Source organism: Chenopodium album, chromosome 12 (genome assembly GCF_948465745.1).
Source record: "Chenopodium album chromosome 12, dcCheAlbu1.1, whole genome shotgun sequence".
NCBI lineage: Eukaryota > Viridiplantae > Streptophyta > Magnoliopsida > Caryophyllales > Amaranthaceae > Chenopodium > Chenopodium album.
This window is the reverse complement of record NC_137845.1, coordinates 22,868,559-22,881,929: the sequence shown is the minus strand read 5'-3', so window position 1 is coordinate 22,881,929 and position 13,371 is coordinate 22,868,559. Positions and strand designations below refer to the sequence as shown.

Sequence of the window (13,371 nt, the reverse complement as noted above, 5' to 3'; positions counted from 1 at the left end):
ATGTTCATAAAGAAATTGGCGGATGTAAGAAAGCTTACATGCTCCAGTTTGTCTTTTTTGAAAATTTGGCTCTTCTACCGAACCATCAGGCGATATGTAGAGGCGGAGCTGCCTGGTTTTTTGCTGGGATCTAGTTGAGACATTGCTTCTTCTGCAAAAAGGCCGACTAGATTGCTTTTATAGCTCTTTTCATTCCGTTTTCCTTAGTTTTTCTCTTTATTTCTTTAGTTTGCACTTTCCTTAGTTGATTTTCCATTTTCGTGTATTTCTTGGTTTATTTTGTTTTTTCCCCTTTTATTTGTTTGTTTTCTTTCATTTTCAGGTTAAGATCGTTGTCCAAGGATTCCCGAGATTTCTTCCCAGGTTTTGCATTGATTGGGATGCTTAGTGTCTTCCATTTGAAGCCTAAGATGGAGATGTGCAAGTTCCAAGTTTCCTTAGGCCGTGCATTCAAGCTGTGGGGGCACCAATTTTGGTGTTGAACCCACCGTCAAGGTGTTTAGAATCTGCCATGCTCCGTGTTCATCAAGCACACCAAGTGGAGCGCACGAGGAGCGTTAAGTGAAAGGGGAAGAGAGCTGCCCAGCTCCCAAGTGCGAGCGCGCGCGACAATGGCGCGGGCGCGCGGTCCTTTGGCGCGACCGCGCCTGTTGCTCCCCCTGTTCCGTACCCTCTTTTGTGCTGACATAGAAAAACTAGGTCGTTTACTAATCCTCCCTAAGTCAAACTAAATTTATAAACACTTAACAAACCTAAATACGAGTATAAAGGTAAGTCAAGGGTCGAACCCAAAGGAATGTTAATGTTCAAGCACTCTCAATTATGCGCCTAAGCTAGGTCGAAATCGAAGGTAAGAGGTAAAACTAATAACTAACAAAACAAACAACCACATGATTGAAACACAAGGAATGGGGATCAACAAGTAATCATGAAAATTGCTACAACTTGGGAAGATCATGCCAATCAAAGGTTGTGAAGACTAATGATAAGAGCTATCAATTGAAATCAAAGAGCTATCTCCTAATTGTTAAGGTAGGGTTCACTATGAATAACAAACTAAGAGAATCACAATCCAAACCAATCGATAATTGCAATTCCTAAATCAATTGGTCGTGTCATTAGCAATTACAATGCAGGCTAGCATAATTCTCAAGGCCTAATCGAATTACACACATGCAAACCTTCATTAATCACTTTAATCTCAACAATCAATCAACATAATTACCAAATTAATCACAATCAATCAATCATACAAGTTTCACCCAATTCCTAGCCAAACAACTACTCAAGAATCATTATCTATCAAGAATCCACAAAATATCAAGAACAATTCCACTATCAAGAACCAAAAATCAAAATTAAACCAAACAATCATGAAATTAAACAAAGCAATAAGATGAGATAGAGTAAGAAATGCTCATTGATTGATTAAGAAGATCTTCAATACAATTGTCACCATTGAATCTTCAATCTCTCAAACACCATTGAAATTCCTCACTTTCTCTCTCTAAAACTACTCCTAAACTATCCCTAAAACTAGAGAGATAAGCTCTCTACCTAACCTAAGATATGAGAGAGAAAATCACCCAAAACTAGTCTACAAAATCATCCTCTAAAATAGAAATGACAAGGCTAATTTATAATAAAACGAGTGAAGGGAAACAGGGCAAACCATGCTCACGCACCACCTTTCTGTGCGCACGCACAGCAGGCCACAGAAGATCTGTGCGCTAACACAACCCAGGCCGCGTGTGTGCACAGCAGGGTCTGCGGGCACGCACCACTATGCTGCGCGCGCGCACCACCATCCGCGTGCGCGCACCTTTGCTTGGTGCTCGTGGCCTTGCTTCTTTCGCTTGCTCGATCAATCTCCGCGCTCTCGAGCATCCCTATCATTGGTGCACTTGAGGCGATGCTCGTGAGAAGGGCAGATCCTTTATCTTCCAAGCACTTGAACATTCCAAGCCAAAGCATTGCTTCCAAGGTCCTTGTGCTTGTGGAGCTAGCTTGAATTGCATGTTTGGATTCCCGAACTTCGCTCCATCAACCACCTTGAATGCGCTCGAGCTTCCTCCTTGATAATTAAATCTCGGGAAACTCGACACATCTACAAAACAAGTCAAAGAAACGAAGAAGCGAGAGAAATAGCCGAGAAATGAATAAAATAATAAGAAAACCATTAAAAGCACGCATTTATCTAAACTAACACACAAACACACAAATCAAGCATTATTCCCTAAAAACACGACATAAAAGACTAAAAACGAGTATAAAAATAATAAGAAAACCTAGCCTAAGAGTGCCATAAATGGCACGCATCATGCGCGGCCGCGCCAGTAAGGGTCTATTTTGGACGATCTAACCAACTTCTCTTTGTTAGCTTTATTATATATAGATTTTTCTTCTATTTTTAGAGAGGGAATTCATTAGAGATTTTTTAGAGATTAGAGATTTTCATTAGAGAAGAATTGGAGAATAGTTTAGATCATATTTTAGAGAGAGAAACTCATGGTTGATGATTGATGATTCTAAGCACATTTCCTTTGATTTCATCAAAGTTTGTAAGGATTTCTTTTACTTTAATGCAATATTTAGCTTTTGATTTCAATTGGTTTGTTGATAGTTCAAGTTTATTGATTAGTTGATTGAATTTGTTTGATTGAAATGATGATGATGAATTTGTTGAATTGCTTAGTTTTGATCTTAACTTCTTTCATGGATTGTGAGTAGTTTACTTGCTAGGGATGTGGTGAAGCATGTTTTAGTGATGGATCATAGCTAATTGGGGGTTTTTGATTAATTTAGCATTGAGATTAAATTGGTTGATTGATTTTGTGTATGTGTGTGATTAGTTAAAGAGTAGCTAACTTTGATTGTCATACTAGATTGCATTGTGAGTCTACTTTGATACGGACAATTCATTTGTAGCTCGCATTTGTCGATTGAGCTTGGTCAGTGATGTTCCTAGTTAGAGTCTTTCGTAGTTGGCGCTAGCTAGACCACTAGGAGATAGCTTGTCGAGCTCTTTTGATTGCATTGTCTATCTTCCCTTTCAATACTCAAATTAATCAATCCCCAACCCGATTAGTGTGTGTCCATTGCAAGTACATGTGGATCCTAAATCCCTAGTGTCTTGATATATTGATTTACTTGGTTTGATTAGTTGAATTAGATAACCTACATTACCATCTTACCTTTCAAATTAGCTTGACATTGGCCGTAGCAAATTTCCCCCCATTCCTAGTGGTTCGACCAGAACTTGCCCTATTACTTGGTGTAGGTTTGGTTATATTTTTAGTTTGATTGGAGGAATTTTAGTTTCCAATGACCTAGAATTCACCTTCCATAAAAAATGGCGTCGTTGCCGGGGAATGGCGTAGTTCTTTGCTATTGTTGTTGATTCTATTTCGTTTCATTTCAAAAATACAAAAAGATTTTTCTCTTTTAGGCTACACTTGTAGCCATGCTACTAATTGTTTCTTTGATATTATATGCGTAGGACAAGAGGAAGGACCTTTTGATCCGGAAATTGAGAGAACAATCGCAAGGATAAGAGTTGCTAGACGATATTTGAGTCCTAGCTCTTCAAGCGAAGAAGAATTTCAAGAAGAAGAATAAGGAAGCATGGGGGAGGTACCAAGGGTTACTTTGAATAAGTTGGGTGCCTATACATTTGAGAGTGGTATTGCTCCGCCAACAACACCGGCTAATGACTTTGAGATAAGGCTGGCAATGATAACAATGATCAAAAGAAGGAAATTTAGTGGTGCCAAGCACGAAAGCCCACTAAATCATCTCAAAGAGTTTGAAAAATATTGCAACACAATCAAGGTCAACGGGGTTTCTCAAGAATTCATAAGGCTCAAGCTATTCCTGTTCCCTTTAATCGGACGAGCTTTGGAGTGTCTAGACAAGGAAGTGAAGCCTTATTCTTTGAGAACTTGGGATGAGGTCACCAAAGAGTTTTTTTCTCACTTTTATCCTCAAAAGAAGACCACTGAGGCAAGAACTCTAATCCAAAGTTTCAAGCAATATCCCAGCGAGAGTTTGTATGAGGCTTAGGAAAGATACAAGGAATATCGAAGAGAATGTCCTTACCATGGAATTTCGAGTTACCAAATCATTTAAATCTTTTATGGTGGTTTGAGTCCTCAAGGGAAGTCTAGCCTTGATGCCGGAGCCGGAAGCCCAATCATAAACAAGATGAAGGAAGAAGTTGTCAACGTGACAGACGATGTAGTGAGGCACTACATGAATTGGCAAGAGGGTGAGAAAGAGTCAACAAGCAAGAGTAGCTCGGTTGATCAACTTAGTGCCATCAAAAAATTATCCACACAAATTTTTGACCTAGGGGAAGAGGTGACTTCTATCAAGACTAAGCTTGAGAATGCTTCTTCACAAGCACCAATTCTTCCCTCCCAAACTAAAGGGAGAGGTACACCTCCTTACCCAAACTCTCTTACCTCTTCTTGTTACATGATTAGTGAATGTTGGGTTTGTGATTTATGTGGATTGAATGATCATGATGCTTCTACTTGCCCTAATTCTTCTTGTGATTGATGTGATGACTATGATGGGAATAGGAACAATCATCACCAAGGAAATTTTGACAACTATAATCAAGGGAGTGGTTATAGGAACCAAGGAAACCAAGGTTTCCTTGGTAACTATAACAACCAAGGTTAGAGTGGTCAAAGTCACGGCTAAGGATATGGGAATCATAACCAAGGTTATGGTAACCTTAATCAAAGTTATAGCCAATATCAAGGTAGGGGTAATTTGAGTAACCAAAGTGGGGGAAATTTTCAAAACAATGCTTAAAGAGGTCCCCCACCCTGATTTACTCCAAAGACACAAGGCAAAGGTAATAATTCCTATGTTCAACTATCTTATTCTATGAGTCGTTTAGAGAATGTCATGGAAAATCAAATCAAGGTGTTGAACGCTCACATATCGTCTTGTGACAAAACGTTTAATGACATGATGACTCATAGTAAGATGTTAGAGAACCAAATTTCTGGATTGGGCAATATTTTGATAGAGCATGATAGCCCCTCTTCTTTACCCTCACAAGGTATTGATCCTAAGGAATCGGTCTATTCTATCACCACTAGGAGTGGTAAGGTCCTTGATAAAAGTGTTTCTAGGAAGAGTAAGGAGGGTCAAAAGGAGAGTGATTTGAGCGAGGGGAATAAGCATGATGAGTCTAGCAAGATGAGTGAGAGTTCTAATGAGGAGGCAAAGGAGGAAGAGAGGAAGCAATATGAGGTTTTCAAACCGAAACTTTTCTACCCCAAAAAGTTCAATAGGCACAAATTGGATGAACAATTTGGAAAATTTATCAAGATGCTTAGGAAAATTCATCTTTCTATTCCTTTCACTGATGTTTTGGAACAAATGCCAAACTATTCTAAATTTCTTAAGGAAATCTTGAGCGGTAAGAGAGATTGTAATGTGGTTGAACCGGTGAGTTTGGGGGAATGTTGTAGTGCCCTTATCCATAGTGACTTACCCCAAAAAATGAAAGACCCCTAGAATTTCTCCATCCCTAGCAATATTAATGGTAAATTGTTCCAAAATGCCCTTTGTGATCTTGGTGCTAGTGTTAGCATCATGCCTTATTCCGTCTTTAAGAAACTTAAGTTACGTGAGCTCCTTCCAACCAACATGACCCTTCAATTGCCTGACCGTTCTATTAAGTTCCCAAAGGGTAGAGTTGAGGATGTCTCCCTTCAGATAGGAGATTTCACTATCCCCGCGGAAGATGACAATATTCCTATCATTCTAGGGATGCCATTCTTAGCAACTTCGGGTGCTTTGATAGATGTGAAAGGTAGCATGAGTACTTTGGGTATTGGTAATGATAAGGCAAGTTTGTGCATGAGTCTCTATCATATGTGCAAGGAATTATGTGCATAAATTCATTGACTTCGAATGTTAATGATTCCATGTTTGTGTCTTCTACTAACGATATGCTTGTAGCTTGTGATGATGTTCTGAAAAGTATTGAAAGCAAGGTTGTTAGTGAAGAAGACAAGGACCCCTCAAAGCTTGAGAATTAATTTGAAATGCCTTCTTGGTTTGAGCTTTCTATGAAGGATGACGAAAATAGTTCTTCAAGTGGTGAACGTGTGGATCTCAAAGCTCCAAGGAAGAAGAAATCAAGGAAGAAAAAGAGAGTTTCCAATAAATATAAAAGAAAGTTGAAGCCTAAAAAGTTTGATCTGGTTTCTATGGTTCAAGATGACATGGCTCATGATGTGATTTTTCCCAAGCATTGCAATGATTTTACCCTCTCCACCACTTTGGACAAGGTGGTGTTCTTTGACCCTCCATGATTTGGAGGAAGGATCAAGCTAAGGACCTTAAGCAAGCGCTTCCCGGGATGCAACCCGGTTTTTTAACCCCTTTTCTTTTGATTTCTATTTTTCTTAATTTTCTTTCTTTTGCTTTCCTTTCTTACTCTTTTTTTCTATTTGTATTGATAGGTTAAATTCATGGGAATTGGATTATTTCAAGCGAGCATGAGCAATGGAAAGATTTTTCGTATTTTTGATGAGAATGTGTTTGATTTTATCGAATTTTGAGGTGAAAGGGTAAGGTACCTCGGGATTGAGTAGATTAAGATTTTCCACAATTTTGGTAAATATTAAAGGTTTCAAGAGGTTTGAGTTGAATTAAGGTGAAGGAGAAATTGATGTGCAAGTGCGATCTCGTGCTTGTGTACTCGTGAATTTTAATCATGAATAAGTGATTTGTGAAAAAAAAATATTGTGATTTTTTGTGATTTTTGGTCTGCCCCCGCCCCCCCTCGTGGGTATCACTTGATTATGACGCTCGTGAGCGTCGATGAGAGCGCGAGCACGAAAGTAAGCACAAGAGGGAGCAAGCCCCCCCTTGGCCTTGGCTGGTGCGCACACACAGTGTATGTGCGCGCACGCACCAGCAGGGGCTGAGTTGCCCTCTTCTTTTCGAGAAAAAACCAAGCAACAATTTCAAGAAAGGAAGCTGCAGTGGAGCGAGCGCGCCAGGCAGAGGCGCGGCCTCGCGAGACACGGGCGCGGGCGCGCAGCCAGGTCGCGTGGCTGAGCACCTGGGTAGCACCGAGCTTTTATTTCCTTTCTTTCTTCTTTCTTTCCCTCATTTACCCTCAACCTCATTCTTGCACGCACGACCCTCATTCTCACTCTAAAGAACTGAAACCTTACCTCCGTTTCTCACATATATCAAAAATCCATTTCTTACATATTAATTCAAAAACCCTTGAATCCAAATCCCTTAAACCCAAATCTTGTAGTTTAAGTGATTAGTTTCTATTTTAGTGTATAGTTCCTTTAGTTTTCTTTGCTTATTCTTACTTTTTGGTAGTTTAACTTGATTTTTGCTTTGTAGTTTCTTTTTATTTCGTTTTCCTTTCTTTTATTTTGTTTTGAAGTTACTAGCTGTTTTCTTTGTTTATAGCTCTATTTTCTATTTTTCTTCTCTCTTGGCTTTGATGATAATGCTACTGATTCTTGGAGCTTAATGAAGGTGGTTCATCTTTCGCCTTATTTTTATTAGCATTGCTTGGAAGCCTGGTGAGATCCTTCTTATTTTCTTTCTTTTATTTCTTTACTTTTCTTGGATGCATAGATTAGGATTAGTTTTAGGAGAAGTTAAACGGTGTGAGGATGTATGCTTGTAACACCTTAGAGTGTTTGGGATCATTGGCGATGTTGTCAATTGATCACTTGTATGACGATTGGGAATTACGTGTCATACTTGCATATTTGTTCCTTTCTTTATTTTCCTACTCTTCCTTTATATTTGCTTTCTTCTTTTCTTTATTTTTCTATACTTTTCTTTCTTTTCTTTTCTTTTCTTTTCTTCTCTTTCTTTTTGTTTTTTGTTTGTATAAAGTTTTTTGAGGCTTTATTTTTCTTTTTGTTATCTTTCTTGTGAATTAGACTATATACCAACGGACTTTTGCTTTTGAATGAACATCTTCCTAAGTGGTAGTGGTATGCACGGTTTGGGAATATCCTTGGTTGATTTTAGGATGGCGTATGCTAAGGTAGCGTGTCTACGAACTAGGGGGATCATGAAACCCGATTCTACTTGTTTGTGGCATGTTTGGTAGTTTCTTCCTATAGTCGATTTGACACCAATAGTGAGTTTTTGTTACATCCATGTGAGGTTTACAATTTTTCAAGCCTTCTACACTTACTTGCATGAGCGGCATGGATCCTTGATTATTGCAGCCCTAATCTAGAATCTTGATTCATAATTCTCAAGACCGAGACTGAAACATCTAGGGAGGACAAAGGCATCTTTTCGGGGTGATAATTTTTCTTTTCTAGGACAGTCTTCATTATTTTTAATTTTTTGGGTTTACATTTGCCTACTTGCTAACCATTTGAGCCTTTTCCCTTCTTTTCAAGCCACGTCTTTAGAATTTTGAGCATCTTATTTCATTTTTGTTCCATTTTTGGTTTTTGTGAAGCAAATGATCATGTTATTGGAGATTGTGGTATATGAGTTTGGGTATTGGTTCTTATTTGTAAGCAAGCTTATACTTTGTATATTTTGTGAATAATGGCAAGTGAATAAATGAAACAGCCGTCCCTAGTTAAAAAAAGGCAAGGACATTCAAGTGCAAAGTTGAAAAGGCCGTCCATAGTTAAAAGAGGCGGGGACAATTGTTATGAATTTTAAAAATGCAAAAAAATATAAAAGTGAAATATGAGAAAATGCAAAAATATTTTGATGTGAATCTTTTCTCCCTCTTAAGCATTGAGGAAGGACTTTAGTACCTTTTGATCCAGAAATTGAGAGAACTATCGCAAGAATAAGAGTTGCTAGAAGATACTTGAGTCCTAGCTCTTTAAGCGAAGAAGAATTTCAAGAAGAATAATAAGGAATTATGGGGGAGGTACCAAGGGTTGCTTTGAAGAAGTTGTGAACTCCGGGTGCCTATACATTTGAGAGTGGTATTGCTCCGCCAACAACACCGGCTAATGACTTTGAGATAAGGCCGACAATGATAACAATGATCAAAAGAAGGCAATTTAGTGGTGCCAAGCACGAAAGCCTCAAAGAGTTTGAAAAATATTACAACACAATCAAGGTCAACGGGGTTTCTCAAGAATTCATAAGGCTCAAGCTATTCCCGTTCCCTTTAATCGGACGAGCTTTGGAGTGGCTAGATAAGGAAGTGAAGCCTTATTCCTTGAGAACTTGGGATGAGGTCACCAAAGAGTTTCTTTCTCGCTTTTATGCTCAAAAGAAGACCACCGAGGCAAGAACTCTAATCCAAAGTTTCAAGCAAAAGCCTAGCGAGAGTTTGTATGAGGCTTGGGAAAGATACAAGGAATATCAAAGAGAATGTCCTTACCATGGAATTCCGACTTACCAAATCATTCAAATCTTTTATGGTGGTTTGAGTCCTCAAGGGAAGTCTATCCTTGATGCCGGAGCTGAAGGCCCTATCATGAACAAGATGGAGGAAGAAGTTGTAGACGTGACAGACGATGTAGTGAAGCACTACATGAATTGGAAAGAGGGTGAGAAAGAGTCAACAAGCAAGAGTAGCTCGGTTGATCAACTTAGTGCCATTTTGGACCTAGGGGAATAGGTGACTTCTATCAAGACTAAGCTTGAGAATGCTTCTTCACAAGCACCAATTCTTCCCTTCCAAACTAAAGGGAGAGGTACACCTCCTTACCCAAACTCTCTTACCTCTTCTTGTTGCATGATTAGTGAATGTTGGGTTTGTGATTTATGTAGATTGAATGATCATGATGGTTCTATTTGCCCTAATACTTCTTGTGATGGATGTGATGACTATGAAAGGAATAGGAATTATCATCACCAAGGAAATTTTGACAACTATAATGAAGGGAGTGGTTATATAACCCAAGGAAACCAAGGTTTCTATAGTAACTATAACAACCAAGGTTATAGTACAGGGGTGTACTATGTGAGTGAAGTACAGGGGTGTAATTCTTTTGAAAAGAAGACAAAGTCGCCTCATGGCCTCTCTCAACAGAGTCGGCCTTCTCTTCGGATTCCTCTTCTGCAGCCTCAGGCGGCCTCTCTTCGCTAGACTGGGACGATCGCTGTTCGGAACCGGATGTCTCTTCGCTAGACTTATTTTCTAACTCATCCAAAATGGAGTCATCCGGCGTAGTTGGGATGCCAGACGGATGATAAGAGACTTCACTCCTAGGAACCCTAATAAGACTCTCGTCCTCTTCATCACTGGACGCTTGAGCTGTCCTCTTAATTCTTGCCATAGTGTCCTGCACAAACACAAACACGGTCGGATTTGGGGACGAGTGAAGATTGGGGCAGGCGGCACCCCTAGTCCTAGATTTAGCCGTCCCAGGTGACCGGCTAACAGCTACCATAGGCCGTGCCGTGTGTGTTTATGATACCATTTATAAAAAGGGAAGAAAAAACACAGACGGAAGAGCATAATATAAAGAGAGAGAAAAAGAAGGCGGTTACCTCGTTAAATTACTGTTGAAAGTTGCTTGAACTGGCTGTGTCAGACGGATGAAAGCAAGCAGCTGGCGGAAACGTCCTTTTAAGAAAAGTCAAAGATTCTCTTAGATTCTCTCAAGTGTTTTTTCGTGAATTTGCAAAAATTGAGAGGCAATGATGATATTTATAGAGGGTGAATCCAAGGATAATGATGTAAATTACAAAGATGGGTGAACTGTAAAATTGACCACCCAATGTATGTGTGACAAATGTCACAGATGCCCCGTGGCAAGCCATGTCACATCTGTGAGGGGTAAATGTTTTGGGTAAAATTACCCAAGACACTTGGCCCTATCATAAGCTGACACGTGTTAGCCTCCGGGAGGCCCAAATGGATCTCTCACCTAATGACACGTGTCATCTCAAGCAAATGGGAGAAAAGGCTGCCTTTTTGGCCCAAATCCCGAGAAAGCCGTATTACGACGCAGCCCACCAAACTAGGTCAGGATGACCTAAGAAAGGACACTTTTTCCAATGACCCTATAAATAGGGAGATTTCCCCCATTTATGGGGCATATATATATTTATTACAACAACCCTACATTCTCTTACATAAGAGAAAACACTTGATCTCGGAATCTGAGAAGATCTCTCTTTGCTTTCCGCACCTTTTCATATTCTCCTACACGTTCTAACTTGATCGTCGGAGGCGGAGCTCCAACCACCCAAAGTCTCCATTATTTTGCAGGTACAGGCATCACCAGATCAGTGTTCGAGTTGTAACTCTCCCGAGGGACAAAAACACCCAAAACAATTGGTATCCTATGGGCTACCGTGATTACTATGCAATCTGCAAAATCTGGTCGTATAATTTTCTGTAGAATCATCTCAGTTGCATTATCGATTGATGCGGTTGCTTCATCGAACACCAGTATCCTACTTCTTCACAATAAAGCACGACCCAGACCAAATAGTCGTTGTTGTCCCATGCTCCAATTTGATCCATCCTCCACAACTAAAATGAGAATTTTAGTACAATAATAATTTGTCAGAATACCTTTGTTAAAAAAAAAGTGAAGCATCCAGGAGAAAGTAATACCAAAGGAATCAAAGCCCTGATCCTTCTTTTAATTTGCAAAGCTTCTTTGAGTTGACATTTTCCTAAAACCTTCTATAAAAATTATGAAGGAAAATCAGCAATCGTCATGCATTACACAAAATGTATGTATTCTAAATATTTTTACCGAATTGAAGAAAGGGAAACTATACCTCCCACTATCCAAGATTTCTTCATCAATATGCTGACACAACGGATACAAGTTGAATTATACACTTCCATTTAATAGTGTGGGTTCTTGAGGGATAATCCCGAAACAGACCTTAAATCGTGAAGTCTTACCAAACATATATCTACTCCATCAACTATAATATTCCCATCTACTAGTTCTACCAAGCGAAATACTACCCCTATTAAGATAGTCTTTCCACTGCCTGTCCTACCAACAACACTAATTTTGTCTCAACTTCAATTATGCAACTGATTCCCTTAAGAACAAGTGGTGTGTCTGGTCTATATCTTATCTATTTCAGACATAAAATGTTAAGTATCTTTTTCTTAATACATGTTGATTCAATATAGAAAACTTACCTGCAAATAATGGACCACCACTTTTCCTACCGATGGCCAGTTTTGTGGAGGATGGCTATCATTGATGACTTCTAGAGCTTCACTGGGTATATCCGTGTACTGATTAATCCTCTCTATAGAAATAATTTGATTGACTACTATGCATTGATTTTTAATTGAGAAAACCATACCTAAATTTAACCCTAGAACATATGATAGTGTCATTCCAATGAAGCCTACATAGTCGGTTTTGTTAGTAATGCTGGCAAAAGATTTATAGCTATAGAAACCTAGAGAGAGAGAGAAAGATCTTTTACTTGGGCTAATTGTTCCTGGTGGAAGCAAAACCATGCAAAGGGCTGCTGTTGCAAGTACAGTGACACTAAGGATCTCAATCCTCTTAATAAGCCATTATGTGGCTGCAAAGTTGTGGAAGAATGGGCTTGCATTTGTGTTAATTAAATTGAGAATTTTAGCAAAATAACGTTCTTCATGTTGAAAAGCTCAAATCGGATAGGAATTGTGTCTTTCGAACAAGTGTATTATTCCGATAGAGGGTTCGGAAATATTAGAAAGCTAATTATTCAGTGAAGTCAAGTGATCGGAATGCCTAGTTGGAGGCCGTTTCCGATCAGTAATATTAATGAATAACTAATATTACAACTTAATCTTCACTAAACCCTTCGGGTCACACCCCAAGAAACCAACGATCCGACATGACGAATTAATCCAAAAGGAATTAATGAGTCACTCGAGTATTATGAACAAAGACGCCGGATTCCAAGCTTAGAGCGTCGGAACCGAATCTCAAAAGTCGAGCCAAATATTGGGAATTGGCGAGACGGGAAAATGCTTCAAGTAACAAGTAAAAACCCTAGCATCGCAATTGCCTAGCCACGCGAAAGGCTAGGGAAGCGCGCCAAATAGAAGAGCGCCAAGTGGTAGCAGGCCGCGAACCTGAGTGACGAGTCATGGATGCGGGCCCATGGGTGGCGGCCCAAGCGAACCCATCTTGGGGCTCAAGGTTGGGTGCCACATGGTTAGCTCACAATGGATCTGAGTTGCCTTGGGGAGCAAGTGGGGAAGTGGTCCTCACCTAACCATGTGACACTTGTTACTTAGTGATTCCTTGGTTAATTTAACTAAGTTGAATTCAACATTTTTTCCATGTGGGATCTTTTTGAGAAAAGTCCTGCATTAAAAGATGAGAGGAATTCACAAGGAAGCACTCCTTATAAATAGCCAAGGCATACCTTGGGAATGTCTCACTTGAGTTGGAT

The 13,371-nt window shown here is 39.5% G+C and overlaps 1 non-coding gene across 1 annotated transcript; it reads right to left on the bottom strand.

Annotated features, from left to right (window-relative positions):
• Positions 1-9,275: 9,275 nt before the first annotated feature.
• Positions 9,276-9,381, bottom strand: LOC145573528 (small nucleolar RNA R71). Its single transcript, XR_014097525.1, has one exon. It is a non-coding gene; the product is annotated as a small nucleolar RNA R71 (small nucleolar RNA).
• Positions 9,382-13,371: the final 3,990 nt, after the last annotated feature.